Below are 19,362 nucleotides of genomic sequence, written 5' to 3' on the forward strand. Positions count from 1 at the left end.
AGAATTCTCAAGGAGTAATTCTTTGTCCTAGGTTTGAAACAAGTCAATTACGTGAGGGAAGCGTAGACATTAAGATATATTATAAAGGTTTCTCCCTGAAAGGCTGTGAACACGTGTCCCACTGTCCACCCTCATGATGGCAGTTTGTTGGCTCCCGGTGTCATCTCACTTTCTGCTCAAGCTCCCAGTCCTTACACATCAAGCACGGACGCCAACCGCGTCTCTTAAGACTGAAATGCCTTAGAGCTATAATACTTCATGTGTAGATAGAATGCCGGTGCCTCTCTCCTTAGATAAACCCAGTGACTACAAACAAAACGCCAACAAGGCCTTCAGAGGAAAGTCAGCCCAGAGCAGCAGCGCCGTGCTTTCAAATGGGACCCGACAATGTGCTCAAGCTGCTATCTCCTTGAACCAAAAAAAAACATTTTTAAGACTTCAAAGCATTGAGCTGAGCTTGGAGTTTGGCTGTTTATCGGAGTGAAAACAGTGACGACGCACTGAAGTTCTCTATTCACGGGAGCCATTTTTTCTTGTCCTTGCTGGTGAGCCAGAGCTCCGGTTGGAAGCCTACCCCACGCCCAAATGCCTGAGTTCCCGCTGTTTACCTTAGTCTGCTTAGTTATGCCACTTCTCCTTTGTAGTTTAAAATAAAGCTAGTGAAAATGTTACAAGTAATGTCATCGTAAAAAATGGTTCTTTTTTGGCGACAAAAACGGAAACTGCTTGGGAGTAGCGTGACTTCTGGCCCTGGCTGGCGTCGGAGTGCAGCCTCTCTGCAGGATACCTCTGGGCAGGGCAAAAGCCTCGGGAAAAATCAGACTGTTTAACCCGGAATTATTATTCCTAGGCCCAGCTCCTAAGGAGGCAACTGAGGAAACCCAGTTTAAGTAGCAATGCTCTGCACCCACAAAGACCACACTCAGCCGGGCCTGTGAACGCCTCCTGCGTGCCCCTCGGCCCCTGCTCTGAGGGTGCTGACGCCCTGATGGAGGGGATGACGAAGACGGTGGTGGTGACAGCAGGGGCCCCCTAGGAAGAACTTCCCGGGCTCAGCGTGCGGGCGCTGTCGACACGGTCGCTGTAACCCTCACAGCCACTTGGTGAAACCAATGCCATTGTTAGTCCCGTCTTACAGACAGGAAATGAGGGCTCACGTAAAATCGATTGCTAGCCACAGAGCTAGGCCCCAGGTCTCTCCACCCCTAAAGCTTAATGGTCTTGCACCCTGAGGGTCAGGGAACACGGAAAGAGTCACCAAGGTGCTCCCACTCTCCTGTGCTTGAAGCATTAAGACTGTCTTCACCTCCTTGCAAACTACCAAGTGGGTAGCAGGTCAGATGCCAGAGGGTCCCAAGGTCCCCCTGACTCTGTAATATTGTGAACGGCTCCAAATCACAACCAAAGGTCTTCCATCTGTCACGTCAGAAGCAAACAGCCTTTACATTATTGTTACATCGTTGACTCCTGATAGCAGGGCTGCTTTCTCCCACCTGACTTTCCCTTTTTGGGCACATACAAAAAAATGACATAAACTGAAAATGGTAGTTTGGGCACCAATGATGGCACCCTAGATCTGAGTGGTATTTACACACCGTGCCGTGCATTCAGTCACTCCTGAGCACCCCGCTCCGTAAATTCCAGGTAATAGAAAGGGAGCTGGTGATGTGATAGAAAACTGTTGAACTGAAAAGTTTGATCACACCGCACGACGGAAAACTCTAAACCATTCTAGAAACTGGGGGAAACTGAACAATGCAATTGGTGGGGCTCCTGCTCTCAAATAGCTTGTGAGCTCACTGGTGACAGACAGGAGGAAGCAAAACAGCTGGAATCAGCACACAGCACCGTGGAAGGCCTGCCGCCGTCCTAGGTTGAGATCCCCAGAAGCCGACCCTGAGGCAGCCCCGTGGCCAGCAGTGTGTCTGGGGTACGTTCCTAGGAAGCCCGTGGGGGAGGGCGGAGGGGAAGTGGAAGGCAGGAGGGAACCAGGGCAGGCCAGACCAGGACTGCAGCGCACTTTCCAGCACCCCTGACACTTTCCCACTAGCTCCTGCCACCTGTGGTGTGCCTATTCTTGGACCTTCTGTGGATCCCAGAGCCAAACAAAGGCTGGGGGGGCGGGGCGGGCACAGCAGCTTGCAGTTGGAAGCCACAGGCATGCATGGGGGCAGTACCCCCCCCAAAAAAAAAACTGGCCACCAGGCTTCTTCCCAATTAACACAAAGTCTCTTAGAGTTTGGTCATTGGGGAAGGCTCCCTGAGGAGTTAAGTCTTGAAAAACAGTCTAGATCTAAGGAGGGAGAGGGCACTCGTTTGGACAGGCGGCCTGGCACGTGCAAAGGAGCAGCGGCCGGCAGTGCCTGCGCCGTGGTCTGAGGAAAGGTGCTGAGGCCGCACGGAGTAGGAGCTGGAGTTCATACACTTTTTAAAGTGAGTTAAAGACCGAAAGCAAGCTCCCAGCTCCTGTGTTGTAGCATTTGCAAAACCGTGCTGTGTCTTATGCTAGGAACTGGGTGATTCCTTTTCTCCAGGGGCAATTTCAAAGCTTTGAATCGCTTTGGAAATTCTCTGGACTGAAGGCTCAGGTAACGGCCCTTGGTCCCGGGCACAGCTTTTAGAGGCTTTCGGCCATATGTTTGAGAGGTGTGTATTTTCTAAAATTATGGTGTGCCTTTATTGACAGATGTGTGTCTGAGAATTCAGATGCAGCAGGAGTTTTGTGGTTGAAAATGTATTTGAAACGCACCCGTAGGGGCTGCCCCAAGCCCTCGAGGCCAGTCCTCTTTGGGATGGAGAGAGATGGAGGCTGTAGGTCAGGGCTTTCTCAGGACTCAGCACAGCACTCTGCCCACTCCATATCCTCAACCCAAATGTGCCTTTCTTGTCTCTGCGTTATTTCGTGTTTCGCAGTGTGGGCTTCCCCTTAGAGTGACTGCGCTGGCTGCAAGGATCAGTTAGCTCCCAGACTGACACCGTCTTTGTCTGGAACCCCTTCAGTGACCCCCTAGTTTCCCAGCGTCGCACCAGGAAGGCAGATCCTTGTTTCTAATTGTTGGGATGGTTCTGCGGAGACGCCAGCTCAGCCGGCTGATTGGATGATGTCCCTGACATAGTGCTTCTCTTCTGGCTGTCTCTCCCCAGACTCTGAAGCCTTCCAGGTCCCTGTGTCCCCAGGGCTCAGTGCTCAGAGGGCAGGTGACCCCCTTGCCACCTGCTGTGACCTCAGCACAGGTACCAGACACCGCTGTCAGTCCAGGAAAAGGGGAGGAGTGGCCAGCGTGAGTGTGCAGCTAAGGCAAGGGGTCTTAGGACACATCCCCCTCCTGGTTGTTACCTCTGGGTCATCCCCTCCCCCGAGCGAGGGCAGGACTTGCTCTTAACCAGCAGACTAGGATGAAGATCAACTCCCATCTATGTCACATGAGGTTGCAACTTCCTTCATGTCCGCAGAAACTTTCTGTGGCTGTGGTGAAGCAAGTGGCCATGTGGGGGAGCCCCATGTGTCAAGGAATACAGAGTGGTCTCCAGGCTGGAAACTGAGGCAGCGTCCAGCCAACAGCCAACAAGAAACCCAGGCCCCGAGTCCAACAGTCCTAAGGGGCTGGACGCTGCCAACAGCACCATGAGCTCAGAAGCACATTCTCCCCCACTCAGGCTTTCAGATGAGAGACACCGGCCGATGCCGTGACTGCAGTTGGCTCTTTATTGTAAAAAAAATCATCTTTAAATAATAAGTTGCCTACTTATGCACAATATAACTCCATTCATTAAATGTCTATTTATGCACTGCTTTTCAAAAGCACACTATTGCTTCATGAGTGGTACTTTGATGTTTAAAGATGCTTTTAATAAGAAACAAGCTGAGGAATAAATGCCCTGAACTGAAATAACTTAGTAGCCCTCAAAGTAAAGCAGCACTGGGTGGCTGCATCATTCCTATTGAAGCTCATGAGGCTTGCAGGTTCTTCTGTGTTATAGAACATTTCAAATTAGGCATGTGAAAATCAATCCAAAGTTAGCTTATTTGTTACTGAAAAGCATGATTTTGCCTGGTTTTGTGGTGATGTACATCTGGATTTAATAAATGTGATTATGCAAATTGGGGAAAATCAAGCACTGTCTATCAAAGAGGATGTTTAATTGAGTAGTTGGCTTGAATCCTGGCTAACAGGTATCAGCGACACATGAATATCGCAGGCAAGGACAGATGTCACACCTAGTACAGCATGGCCACTCGACTGATGCTGTGGGAGTGACATGCACCCTGTTGGGCAGGTGGACAGTTTGGAGGGAACGTTTTCTAGAGTCCCAGAGTCCACATGGTAGGTGCCCTCTTGGTTTAAGTGCAGATTGTCCCCAGTAAGGGACAGTTCAAAATGAGACTAAGTGGCAAGCCCTGTGCTAGTCACATGGCCTCCAAGTCTTTGCTTCCAACAAAGCTGAATGAGGCTCAAGTAATTTGTGTTGGTAACACATTATGTGGTGTTTGTCAAAATCACCTAAGGAGTTACGAAAATTTAGCGACCTGACTTTATTTTCTATTTGCACCTATTTATCTATGTGAATAAGATTTCTTAGCATTTACATTTATAAAAGTGAAACCTAGGAGCAGGCTTGGTTCTGGGTCTTGTCGCATTCTAGCAATCATGTTCATCTGAAGATAAATGAATTAATTATGTGGAAAAGGCCCATTTATCTCATTAACAGAGGCAACGTAGTTAAAAAAATATCAGTTGGATAATTATGTTTTGATCAATTTTTTATCAGTTGTGTTTTGCTAATAATTGTAATTATAACTCAACCCAGAAGACATCCTTTCTACTTAGAACCTTATGATACCAGGAAATTTTGGGTGAAATATTAATTTCAATTTGTATACAATAATTGATCAATAAAGGACTGTGCAGCATAAAAATGTTACATTAGGATAAAACTCTGTAGAAGTGTAACCAAGAATGAAAAAGGAATGAGGCTCTATGTAAATGTTTCATCTGTTAAAATAGGATTGTTCATGTGTTTTTAAATAGATGAGGGTGGGTATCACACTGCTAGTGTATTTAGATTTCATTGGTAACATTTAAAAGAATGGTGTAACAGTTTCATTTTAAAATGTCAACATTTACAATATGCTGGAGAGTACATCCTTTATAGGTACTTACAATACATTTTAGCTGTCAATTTAAAAGTATGCAAGAGTGCATAGTATTATGAATTTTTCTTCACATGTAAACAAGCACATCTTTGAAGCTCATTAGTCTCCTGCCTGATTTAGAATGTGCTGCTGTAATAAACATCCTGGAGTGACATCAGCAAAAATGGCAGAGTGAGGACCTGCAAAAATCCTCTTCCACGTAAAAGCACGCACACACTGGTCCAAACGGTCCGAATGCACACGATCAGAGCTGCAGGAATCACCAAAGGCTTGCAGCAATCTGGGGAGCTGCCACTGAAGAAAAGTGGAGGAATCTCATGAGAACAGCCAGCTTTGTGGCATTTGACTTGTCTTAGTCCCATTTCCACTCTCCAGCTACATGGCAGCCTCAAAAACTAACAACCTGCATTCACAGTGAGAACCAGCAACCTGGAAGCCACTGGAAAAAGTCAACAGAGCTGGAGCTCAGTGAAGCCTCCTTCCCAGACAACTTCCAGGATTTGACCTGCGTGGGGCTCTCTGCAAGACGCGCTCACAAAACTGTCTGAATCTGACCTGGCCAGGAACGTGGCCAGTGTGGGAAGCCTTTTCCTCAGGGGCACTTGTTAAAAACAATCACAGCACTTTTCTACTTTATAGCTGCCTGAGGCAGTGGGTAACAGCTGGGCAAACGAGAGGCTGCTGACCAGAGAGCCTAAAAGGAAAAGCTGGGCGATGAGGTAGTCACAGGGGCTTTGTAAGGCTCTGACGTTCCTGGGAATGACGTTCCTGTGCGTGCCTAGGACTTGTGCACACGCTCGGGCGAGACAGGAGAAGACCCCAAGCTCCCACCTCTCGCTGCTGCTCTTGAGGCTCTGAGTAAACAGGACGTGAAGGCTGAGGCAGCATTGTCGCTGCCTGGCGGCTGCTGAGGGTGCATCCCGCACTCAGACAGGCCCCTTCAGCAAAGCCTGGGAGACCTAGTGCTTCCAGGAATTCGACGAAATCGGCCCAAGCATTTCCTAACCACTAAGTTAACTGAGCAGAGACATCAGCGGCCACACATGACAAAGAAAATAGATTTTACAGGACTTGTTCAAGAAAGTCACTAAAAAATCAGACCACAACTACCACTACTAGAAAAAAAAACAATTAAGAACCCTGGGGAGGGAGTGACTCTCATTCCCAGTGTTTCCATGTTATGTTATTTAAAATGTTTGTTTTCAAGGAAAAAAAATGACAAGAAATACAAAGAAACAAGAAAGTATGGTCCATACACAGGGAGAAAAAGCAGCCAGCTCAAACGCCCAAGGAGACCACGTGATGCACTTGCTAGGCAAACACGTTCAATCGGGTTAAAGAAATACAGAAAAGTAAGAGAACAACGTCTCACCACACAGAGCATATCCATAAAGACACTGAAGCTATAAACACAATGTTTCAAACCCTCCAGGAGAAATTCTGAAGTTGGAAACACAGTAACCAGAAGGAAAAGTGACAAACTCCCTCCTACTATCCCACCTGCTGCCCAGCCTCTGGCCGCACCACCGACAACCTGCCTCCTGGGATACAGTCCCTTTTGACTGGAAATATTCTCAGACCTAAGCTGCCCACCCTTCGCCGGTCTTGTGAGTCCGCGGAGTGTCGGCTGGGCTGGGGCCCTGAGGACGGCGGCGAGAAAGCTGGGCCCTCACCCAGTACTGACACGCGAACCCCATGCGCTGAGCACCCTGGGCTCGGAAATTTTCTGTGTGATTGGCTGTGCCCTTGCGCCTCGCGCCTCATGCCAGGGAAAGCAAGGCACACCGTGGAAATCTGCAGACGACAGTGAGCTGCTCTGTAAAGTGGGCAATGCCACCAGGCATCGGCACTGTGGGGAAGGGGCACGCTTGACAGGAGCTGTGGTCGTGAGCGCCCCTGCTCCAGCTAAACTCGGCTAGCCTGACGTAAACACAAGTGGAACGCTCATACTTCATCTTCTTTCTCAGGCACAAAATGAAACAAATATTTAAAGTTCCCAGTTAGATGTGCCACACACAGCCAAGACAAGGTGGGCTGGGGCAGAGGTCCACGAGGGAAGAGAGAGTGTCCCGAGAGGCTGGCCGTCCCCTCCCCTCTCCTCCCCAATCCCTTAACTTTCTGAACATTACAGACCAAGAGAGCGGAATACAGCCAGCACAATGTTTTCATGGCGAAAAGCCGAGGGCAAGCCCCAAGAGTAGCTTCTTCAGGCAGAACGGGGGAGAGCTGAGGTGGGCTGTGACTCCCTGTTGCTAAAAGACATTACAGCGCAGAGGTGCAATGTTTGGCCCCCAGCCTGAAACTTGTCAGCTGTGAGATGTAGGCAGGCTACCTAATGCTTCTGGGCTTCTACTTTTCCACCTGTAAAATAGAAATAACAACACCTGCCTAAGGTTCTTATGAAATAAGAACTTAAATGATAAAAAGAATTTACACCAAACTCTGGCATAAAATATGTAACTGTCATTACTGTTAGAAAACCACATCTCCGTCGGTCCGGCCTGAAACATGCAACACAGGACAGCCGCTCTGGGCTGAAGCGTGTATCCTAAGAATTTCTCTTTCAAGATGTAAATAGGCTGGGGAAGTGATAATATATCCAGACAGTCTTAATTTGCAAAACCTTCACATTCGTTACTAACCAGAAATTGGACCTCCAATTATTTAGCCAAAAACTGAGCTCTGGAAAAATTAAATATGTGGCCGATACATTTTTATTGGATGAAAAATTTGTTTCAAGCACCCAAAGCTGCTTTAGGGAATGGCACCTGATTGTGATGCCTTGGACATTCAGGAACAGAGTGGGACGGCGGTAAACGCAGGACCCCAGCGCAGGGGGAAGGCGGGTCCCTCCAGAGCCTTGGAAGCCCACTGTCATTTGGGAAAAAATATTGTGTAAGATGCAACGCGGGTTTAATAAAATGTAAGCTCCACACAACCGTGGTCCATGAATGAGCCAGAACCATCACATCTCTGAGGACCGATGGAGTCTGCAGAAAAATGGCCTGAGGTTGAACCGTGACTGTTTGTGACCTGTGACTCCGTTGTACCATCTGGACTTCAGCCAGGTCCTCAAATCCACAGACAGACTCAAATTTTGGTGTTTGACCCACGCTGAAGTCCAGAGTCACCAACCAATGTTGAACTGACATGCACGCCCAAGACCCATTTGAACCAATCACTTTTCCCAGGTCAAACCTCACAGCTTGGCCCGCGTGAGTCTGAGGGTTTTGGTGCAGAGGCTGTCTCACCGTGGCCTCTCACCACACACCTCAGGTCCTCAGTGCTCTTGGCTGACTGTCTCGGCGTTACCCCTGGAGGCCACTCAGGAGCTGCTTAGGACCCCCCAGCCTCCACAAGCAGGAAACTCTGTCTAACACTCCCATGTCTCCACACAATGTCCGCCCATAGTAGAGATGTGTCCTAACTGATTGGAAAGTTTCGTATGTCCGTGTTATGAAACCACGTGAGAACACAGGTACCCCTGAGACTATCCCCTTCCTCGAGTTGCTCTTCATCCAGCAGTGCCTGCATCCAGCTGACTCTCAGAAATACGGTAAGTGAAATGAGCTGCGAGGCACCGACTGAGAACGGATCACAGAAGAGGCTGGAAGGACTGGGTAGCGGCAGGAGGGTGAAAGCCTCCTGAGCAGAGCGTTTCTCAGAGCTACAGCCCCTGATTTGTTTCTGGCCACTTGAAAAGGCTTCAAACCAGAGCCCATGACACACACATCAGGACCCTTACCTGACTAGACCGAGTGCCCCAACCACACATCTGAAGATTTTCTGTGATTCCTACAAACACTCCGGCCATAACATTTAAAATGTCTCAGCAGGTGCTTTCTAACAAGCGAAAACATTTGAGCTGTGGGCACCTCCCACCTCCTGTGTAAGACGGAGTAGAGAAAGCGAATGCCCAGACGGGATGCCCTGGTGAGCTCAATTGTGGACTCTAAGCGATACCTTGTATAGATTCAAAGTATCTACAGTGTTCATGTGAATACATCCTCTAAGGCAAAATGTAAACACCCGTCCACACCCGTCCATCTCCATGACCAGAAATGCAGCAAGTAAAATTCCCTGTCTTCTGGCAGATTTTCACGGGGCCTCATCATTTACAATGATTAAATGAGACAATTGTGGTGTTGGCTGTGAAGAGTAATCTGACTATCCGTCATCTTCATGAAGCTCAAAAAAACAGATCATGGCAAAAATAGAACGCAAGCAAAAAACACCAAGATGAACGTATAACTAAGGCTGAGATAGAATTACACATTTTAATTCAGAGATGACTAAATCGAGGGTTCACTACCTATCCTCTTTTTCCCGACAACTTGCTTGACACCCACCAGTCCCAGCTCACAGGCGTCTAACACTACGTGGCCAGTGATCCTACGAGATGCAGTGATGGGCCGACAGGGTCCTTGGGGCCCCGCCAGGTTTCTCTCCCTCCAGCCATGCAAATTTGGCAACGCTTTCATCTGGGAAATAGTAATTGTTCAACTAAATGATCTGTTTTTCGTTTTCACAACAAAAATGAAACAGGTTAAAATAATTCCCAATTATATCTAAAAGCGAAAGAGGAAACCACCACAGGACCATGGTTCCCAACCCTGCCTGAGAAGCCTCGGGGCCTTGAGGGGTGGGGGTGGGGGACACAGCGCAGCACCAGGCTGGGGTTTGGGCCCTTTTCTATTTTCTTAAATCTTACATACAGAGCTTCTCAACAAGACTTGGTCTGAGAACAGTGGTCCCACAGTAACATGTGGCTGAAAAACACTGTTCTAGAAAATCTGGCAAATATTTCTTCTGTGTGTGTTCAGATTTATTGCCTGGCTCTGCGTTTTCTTTGCCCCGGGGAGATGAACGTCAGTGTAAATATCACGAGTGCTCTAAGCAGTGAGAGAAATTGGAATTCCAGAAGCTGCAGGGAATATCCATTTTGCCTTTGTTCGTGAAAATTTAGGAAAATTGCCAGGAAGGAAAGGGGTGTCGCTATAAAGATCTTCTTTTCCTCCCGTAAGAGTCACAAGATGGGGACCAGGGCTCTGAGAGATGTCAGCACCTGGCCACCAATGCACGTCTTCCCCTCCCTTACCTGTACCCAGCAGCAGAGTGACAGCCCCACAGGAGGCTGTAGGTGGCTCAGCAGGTGTCAGTGTGTGTCAGTCACGTGGGCTGTGGCACGGCAGGCTCATTTCAGCTGTTAGTGACAGGTGGAGATGACCAAAAGGCTAATGTGGCCATTGTCTTGTGTCAATATGAACAGAAATCTGTCCAGTTCATGGTGCTGCAAGCCTCCAGGGGACAGACGGGGTGTAAGCCAATGCTTGGTGGCTTCACTGGATGCTGAATTGTCTCAAACTGGGTCTGATCAGCATTCTGGGCAGAAGCAAGCAACAGATTCCATGTAGAAGCAGCCATTACCTGAGTGACTCCCCAGCTGGAGGAACAAGGGTGGGTGGTCCATCATCAGAAGAATTCTTCATCCCGGTTCTTGTAAAGCTCTCAGATGTCTCTGTCCCTGCCTACCCAGCATACCTACTGGCTGGTACCCTGATCAGCACCAGCCACCAGTGCCGCCTCTGCCCACCATGCTTCGGACGTGCCTGTGGGTAGGCACTGGTCCCAGTGTCACTTGATGTGCAGAGATAATGTGTCACCTGGAGAAACAGCCATCAGACCCCTGAGTGAATGAAGTACACGGCAAGTTCATAGTCCCAGCACTTAGTGCTCAGCCTAGCACCCAACGGGCATTTCTGATGGGCGACTACAACTGCAAATTGGCAGGACCATCTGAACCAACAGCAAGGCTCAGGACTTATGGGGGGTGGGGTGGGGGACATATAGGTGGAATGGGTGCTGAAATGGGCAAGGGAACTTCCAAAAGCCAAGTTTACCTGTCCATGCTTTTGCCCAGGGCTGGGTCAGCCACAGGTACCCTCTGCTTTGAAGAAGAAGAGGTAAGGAAACAAGCTGTAATACAAACCGGACACGGGCAGCTCTCTGCGGACCAGGACGGGAAGTCAGCGACCTACTTCTGGGTGCTGGGCTGGCTTGCTCACTGCTCAGGTGCAGTCTTTCCGTGGACCAGTAACCTCACCCATGACATGAAGGGACTGTGCTGTTGGCTCCCAAATACAGAGGACTGACGGACACTTTCAGGTCTGGTGAAAAGCGTGGACGCCCTCCTTAGAAGAACACGTAGGTCCATATAAACAGACAAGTCTGAGCACAGACCAGCTGGCTAACTGTCCTGCAGCCTGGAAGGAGTCTGCCTCCAAGGTCACCCTTCCCAAAGTCCTATCTGTCCCCACAGGACCCTGAAGACTCTTCCCATTGAAATGTCTGTGGTTCTCATCCACTGAGACAAAGAAAAGCTTCCTTCTGTATGTGGAGGATTTTGTTCTCCCATCTCCCACAGAATGGTAGCTGCCACGCTAAATGAAAGCCTTCGCCTAGTCCTAATGCCATCCTCAAGTGACAGCTCCATTTGCTGTCTGACTGTAATCAACACATAACTGTCACTCCCTAGATACTGGGAAATATAACATCAGTCCATGTTTTCCATCAGACATACCATATTTCCCCATGTATAAGAGGCACCCCTTTTTGAAAAATTTGGGGTCTAAAAACTGGGTGAGTCTTATACAGTGGTTGTAGATTTTTTCCGCTGAGGACGAGGCAATATATGAAGACAGTGATTCGTCATCAGACACAGATGAGGACAAGCTAATGGTTGTGAGTTTTGACAGTGATGAGGAGTTGTATGAACTTATGATGAATAAAACTTGAGTTTAATAACTTTATGTAATGCATTTTTTTTAAAATTTTGGGCCCCAAATTTAAGGTGCATCTTATACATGGGGAAATATGGTAAGTGCTTAATGCATCATCATCAAAGGCCAGTGTTTCCTTTGTGCCATGTTTAAAACAAAATGTAATATGATAAATATTAAACCTCAGCATGGAATTGAATTAACTTAGATCCATAACTAATACCACACAGTGCGCTGAATTACTGAATGATCTAATGTATCCATACAAAACGAAACAGAATCATCTCATTTGCAGAAGATCTAGTTCAGACTATGGAAGAAGTAGAATTTACTATCATAGGGAACAAGAATGTGTTTAGATACACAGGAATCAAAACAAAAACATTACAGGGCCAGCCGAGTGGCTCAGTTGGTTAAGAGCTCGCTCAAGAGTTTGAGCTCTGAGCAACAGCGGTTCGAGTCCAGCCCGAGCTGAGCAGCTGCTGAGCTGCCAACAGGTAGCAGGATGGCTCAGCTAAAAATAAAAACAAAAACAAAAACATTACAGAATGAAGTGTGATAAACTAAGTTTTGAAAAGAAGGCCACGAAATTTGAGGGGAAAAATCCAGATGATAATTTAACTGGTAAAGTCTGTAATCCCAAATATTTATAAAGTACACTAGTCAAAGCAAAGAAGATGCAGCTTATTCAAGAAGAAGCGCAGCCAGTAACCATCCCAGGAAGACAGCTGGGCTCAGACACACAGCCGGGGTGCTGGGTGCGTGTGAAGGTGGGTGATTTCACAGGTCTATCTGGCTGGCTTGCCTCTCCTTCCTCATGGCTAAGGTGACCACATGCTTTGTCACCCAAATGTGGACCCGTGTGTGCGACAGGGAGATGATTAATAATGAGCCTGGATGACAGCCTCACACCCAGATCACCCAGTCACAGCACGATGCGTGGTTGTCTGTGCAGCCCCGGTACATTGGTGAAGCCCGGCCCCTCTGAGGGGGCGAGCCTCCTGGCCCAGAGGAATGGCTGTCCTCTCCCCGGGCAGAGAACAAGCGTGCGCCCCACCCGGGGCCTCAAAGGCACCCACAGCCTTGCTTGTGGGGAATAAAGACTAGAAGTGAGAATGGCTGTAAGTTGCCATCAACGATTTCCTAAGCTGGCAACTGCAAACATAATCAAATGAAGTGTCACTGGAGATGGCAGAGTGACTGTGTCCCAGTCACAGCAGCCACGTGTCTGAGAGGCAGCGTAGCACCATAGGAACTGCAGCTGCTCGAGTCACTGGAACTCTGTGGCAGCTACAGACACCATTCCAGAGAAGAGCCAAATAGAGTATAAGGTATGACAGGAAAAAAGTAAAACATCACTGTCCAATAGTAAAGAAAGGCAAGCAAGTTACCATTATATTAACCTAATCAATGATTAAATAGCCAACTACAGAGGATGCCAAAAAAGATGTATACAGTTTAAGAAGGGAAAAAACTATTAAAATTGTAATACTCAAAATATACTGATAACAAAAGATGAATGCAAGTCACGTGTATACATTTTCTGTCACCCCAGTATAATAAGAATGTCAACTTCATATGAGATCATGAAAAGCAGAAAGATTCATGACGTCATACAACACAGAAAGTAATTGCACACACACATCCATTGTTCAGCAATGATCAGAAGGCTACAGGGGTGAAGAAAACAGAATTAATGTTTATTATGATTCACCCCAAAGGAATTTAAATTCAAATTTTGTAAAAAAATCTAAGTTATAGGAACCTTGAGTCAAGCAGATAACGTCTGCGTTTAATTTGCTCGCCACTTCTCACCTGTGAAACTAAACTGTAGAGAGGTTGATAAGTGTCTCTCATCTCCGTTCAGAGCCCACAGTGACTTTCCCTCCTCGGAGCCCCCACAGAGCCTGTCTGCCACTTGTTTGGGTGTCTTGTATGGGGAATGTGTGTGCATGTGAATAGGGCTCTATTGTGACAACCTCATTTAATCCCCTAGGAAGGAGGCTGTGTACACCGTTTCAGATTTCCAGTGAGAAAAAGGAAGCTGTGCCTTCTACCTCACCCTAAACACTCCCTCTCTGTGTCTCTGTCCCTCTGCCTCTCTGTCTCTATTGCACACACACTCTCACTCACACTCACACTCACACACGCACTCACACACGCACTCACTCACACACACTCACACACGCACTCACACACACTCCCTCACCTCAGCTGATGAGCACTGAGTCCCCCAGACAGCGGTGGGCATCAAGGTTCAGATGGTGGGCGAGCCGTGGGGGGCCCGGCAGCCCCACCAGCCCCACGTGGACGACATTCCCCATCGTTCTGCCTTGCTGTCTGCTCTGTTGTGGTCAAGAAAGGGGACGGGCTGTGACGCCCTGGAATTCGCCTGCCAATTACATTTGCCTCAACCCCTTCCTGTAAGCGCCTTCGTGGCCCTGAAATCATGAATTGTTCAGAGCGTGGCGTGCCACCAGTGAGCACAGACCTGTGCACACAGAACAAAGGAAAGGCAACCTGTTGGTTACTGGCATAGAAGCAAAGCTCTCAGGGCGGCAGACAAGTTTGTGACCTGCTGTTGGAGCTCAGTTGTGGGTCAAGGCTCAGCAAAGGTCACCGACCCGATGACTGACCAAGAACACGGGGCAGGACAGACTGGTTCAGTGCAGCCGTCCTCGGTCTTTTAACTCTATTATAAAAATATGCCCAAAGCCCCATAATATCTCCTGTTTTTTTTTTTTTTTTACCATAACCATGCATATCTACTATTATCGAAAGCCTAGGAAGGGGCCGGCCGAGTGGCGCGATGGTTAAGAACTGGCTTGGGACGCCAGAGGGCCCCAGTTCGGACCCCACATATGAGGGCCAGTGACACTGCCCTCTACAGCTAAGATGCTGAACAACAGCTCAACCTGGAGCTGGGCTGCTGTGAGTTACCCACGACAATGTAGACTGCAGCCCCTGTGACAGTGGGTTGCCATGGGCTACTGTGTGTAGCCAGCAGCCAGCGTGAGTGGCCAGCAGCCGCCGTGAGCGGCCGTCCAGAAGCCGGCGACTGATCTGCCTCGCCCGGGAAGAGCGCAATGATGGTGCCGACTTGGGCCAGTGAAGCAACATCCTCCACAACTAGACTGAAGAACAAAAAGGACAGCAACTTGTGGGTTCCCCTTCCCCCCAATTCCCCAGCACTGTTCCCATTCCCCCAATTCCCCAATAAAAAAAAAAAAAGCCTAGGAAGGTCAGGACCTACAACTGAGATGTGAAGAAAGGTTTGGGGGAATCTTCGCTTCATGAAAGTTTTAGGCACACAAGTAAAGGCTTTGAGTTATTGTCTCCCATAAGTGCAAATGGAAGAAAAAAGCCTTTATTTAGAATCAGACATACCAAGGAATCTGCCAGAAACTGCTAGAAAATTGTATAAAATTAACTGTGACTATTGATCCTCCTCGTTTGCTATGATGAAATTTTGGCAAAATCCATTTTAACCTAAAGAGATATTTTCTTATATTTCTGTTTCACAGCCCTGAATGTAAATGAAAGCACACCATGTCTATTTTGGATGTAGATTTGTAAGGTTTGAAAAACAACTGCTGATTTTATCAAGTTCCACCTGTGTGGACACAGCCACAGCCTGCTCCCAGCAGGTTAGGGACCCAGGATGAGTTTCCTAAATGTAGACTGTTCATCCACAATCGTTTGCTACACACCCAGGATGAAAGCCATGCCTAACCCCAAGGAGTACACTTATTAGGTTTATTAACAAAAAGTTTATCTTAAATATTAAATTGAATACAAGAGCCAGGATCCAAAGGTTTTAGGGCTGGAGGGTCCTTGTATTAATACCTGAACCTCACTGCCCTACGGGCCATAACAGGCCGACACCCTGGAGGCAGCCGTCCCCACCGCAGCCGCACACATCTCAGTCATCTCCCCGCTCCCCGTTGTGGGGTTGCTCCTGGGGACAGGCCGACACGTGAACAGCAGCCACGTTCCCTCCGAAAATGATCTATTTCAGTTGTGTTCCCGCCAGTGTAAGACTGTGCGACGTTTGCCTCTTCAATCAAAACTTGACCTTTCATTTCCTTCCATCTGCCAGCCCCTATTTTACTTTATTTGAAGCTGTTTACCAAGGAGATGGTGTCTCCCAAGCTGCTGCTCACTCACCCTGCTGTGAGTTTGTATTTCCTGCCTCTGGCTGCAGCTGAGAGTGGTGGAGGCTGTGGGGCTGGAGCAGCAGACTTCTTGCACCCCAGATCTGAGCCGCATTGTCCAAAAGACTTCCCACCCTCTTCCCCCCCAAAACTAGGGCCACCGGGTCTTCTTGCCGCCCAGCCCCAGCTCTGGGCCGTCCATGCCGTTCCTCCCGTGTGGCTCCCAGTCTCAGCCTACACTCCCCTCCCTCTCTCCCAAGTCAGAAACTGTGTATAAATAGCACACGCACAGAACTGTCTTTCTATATTGAAGGAACTTTCTGTCTACTTGGGAATGCAAAGGAAATGTGTAGGAAATAATCAAAGAATCACTAAATGCTGTCAGATCTAAGAGTTCAGACCAGGAAGCCATCAAGACAGGCTGGAATATTTGGGGGAGGGGCCCTGGAGACGGGTGGTTTGAGGTGACAAAAGTCAACAGAGAAGGCAGCACTCCAAGCGGAGACACAGCACAGCCCTCCCAGAGGCGGCTTTTCCTCGGGCCTCTTGCTCCCGCTCAGGGGACGAGGGGTGTCTGGCCCCGAGGGTCCCTGTGACGGCCATTCTGGGCCAGCTTTCCTTCCCTGAAGTATCCTGTCCCTTCTCTGAAGGCTCCATCATTAGTGAGGGCTAATTGATTTGCCCTTTATTAAAATGAGTCAAGACTAAGACGTTTTTCTAACTAAGAAGTTTTTCTTAAAGCATTTTACAATGAAAAGAAAAGCAAGCATGTATCTCAAGAAGTTAGGGGGAGAAGACCCAAAGGGCCTCAAAATTTATGTTTTATCTTTAAGGTTCATAAACAAAGTACCTGCCACTTGCTGTTCCCCAGAGCCGCCCATGCGCCTCGCCCCCACTTCATTCTGCTCTTGGCTCAACTCTCAGAGGGGCTTCCTAACCCTACCCCCCCACCACCACCGGGAGTGATGCCCCCCATGCAGCCGGTCACCCTGCAGTATTGCCCCAGCACACAGTCCCTCTTATTGGTTATTACACTTCACATTGTCTGCAAACCCCCACGTGGCTGGAGCTGCACCCTACGCAAAGTAGAACTTAATATTTGTTCATTGAATGGGCTTTACTCTGTGATACATTTGGCTTTCCTTTTAATTAAAAATATCAATGTTTTAACAGTGAATTTGGAACTGTTCCTGGATACATTTGAATAAAGTTAGCATCTGTCGACCCTGTGCTTTGTCAGGCCTGTGCCCTGCCTTCTGGGAACGCCAGGGATGCTCATGGCCCAGATCAAACCTGAGGGGTGAGTTCTGTGGAGGTTCCGAGGGCCTCGGGGGGCTGTCCTGCTAGCCACTGCCGACTCATCTGTGACCGAGGCGAGCCCAGGCCTCGGCCTGCTTGTCCCAGCTCCTGCTCCCTCTGCTCTGCTGACACGGGCGGCTCCCAGCAGCCTGGACTGATTCAGGCCCTGCAGCCAGGCTCTGAGTCTGAGGACTGCTCGCCTCAGGAGGTTTCTTACCCTGACACCGACCTGCTGTCCACATCTGCCACACACAGAGGTGCATGACAGCCTCCGTGTCCCAAACACCCAACAGGGTGCTTGCGAGGTGCCAGGTGGGGACTAAACTTATTGGGGGGGGGCTCACTTCATAAGGTACATACATGTCTGATCACTATTTCGGACCTCTGAAACTAACACAATATTGTATGTCAACTGTCATTGAAAGATAGGTTATTTAAAAATGGGTGATCGCGGCCCCAGCTAAAGCCTCCCTGGGGAGCCACGGTTGAAGCCATCTGGTATCAGTCAGGGCTCTCACCAGCTTCCATTACGGCTTCAGGAGGCTCACTTAATATGAGCTTCAGGCTCTTCACTTGCAAAACTAGGAAACTTTTTAGATTAATATATTCATTCAACAACTATGTCTTGAACTCCTTCAGCTCTAGGAATCCGCAGGATCCATTTGTGCTCAGGAATTCCGACTCCCGTCCCCAGTCCATCCATGTGACACCACAGCCACACCTTGCCTATTGCCTAGGGCAGCGGATGTCTTCAGAGGGCGTGCCCGCCTGCCTTTTGGCATGGCTGAGGGGCAGTGAGAAACTGAACTGAAGCGAGGTTTTGGCTCCATAGCCTCAGGCTGCCTAAATGGCACCACCTTGGCAGCGCCTGGATGGCTGCCCCAGCTGAGGGTGAGCCAGCTCAGCGGCACACCTTTGGGGACTCTGGCCTCATGGCCCTGGGAAGGCGCTGCCAGCATCCGAGGACCTGATGCAATGCAATAAATGATCATAAAACACTGGAAGATGCACACGTCCAGCTTCAGTGAGCACATTGGAGAAACAGCTAAATGACAACATGGTACGTATGGAAAAGTACAGACAGTATGTGGGTAACGGCAAACATAAACATGGGTCAGAAAGAGGAAGGAGGTTCTGAGTAGCAGACTGGAGGAGTCCAGGCCGGCCTCCCGTTGGGAGTGGCCAGGAGCCTCTGCACTGTGTGAGCTCCGCCAGATGGATGCAGCCCCCGGGGCCCTGAGGACATTGGAGTGAAAGGGGGGTCACAGAGGCCCCAACAGCCTGAGCACAGCGGGGGGCTCGGCGGTTCCTGGGCTTGTTGTGGCTGTTGATTCGTATTCAGAAGAATTGGACTACTTTGTGTGGTTTTAATATGTTAGCTGACACAAATGGTTTTTGAAAATAAGTGGAATATAAATCTTAATGGTACCCTAATTACACTTGAACATATTTAATAATACCAGCTTTCTCCCTGGCCACAGGGTCTTAATCTACAAGCCCTAAAACCGACCCTGAGAATCTTAAAGATATATTAACAATTTAATTTAAGGGTTTAAAGCATTAGTTCGGTGTTTTAAAAATTCAGCAAAGTTCTGACAGTCTATAAAACCAATGTAAACAGTGAATGAGCAAGGGTTTGCAGGACCGACAACTGGCTTTGAGCATTTGCGCTAATGCTGGCTCACTGTTGCCCCTGTGTGGCCACTCTTCAGACAGCACCTGGCAGAATTTTACAACCTTCAAGTTGAACAGAGAATGAGGTGAATCAGGTTGGTCCTTGGATCCCCTCCTTAGCTCCTAAAACACATCATATAATTCATGAAACAACTGTACTGTGTTTAAGAGTAGATAGTAACTGGCAACATTACATATTATAATTGATGCGAAGTATGACAATTAAGTTTGCAAACTCATCCTAGAAAAAGTGCTACCTCACTGCTGAATATCACTATGGTCATATTCTCCTTGGGAAGCC

Source organism: Hipposideros armiger, unplaced genomic scaffold (genome assembly GCF_001890085.2).
Source record: "Hipposideros armiger isolate ML-2016 unplaced genomic scaffold, ASM189008v1 scaffold_295, whole genome shotgun sequence".
NCBI classification, from domain to species: Eukaryota; Metazoa; Chordata; class Mammalia; order Chiroptera; family Hipposideridae; genus Hipposideros; species Hipposideros armiger.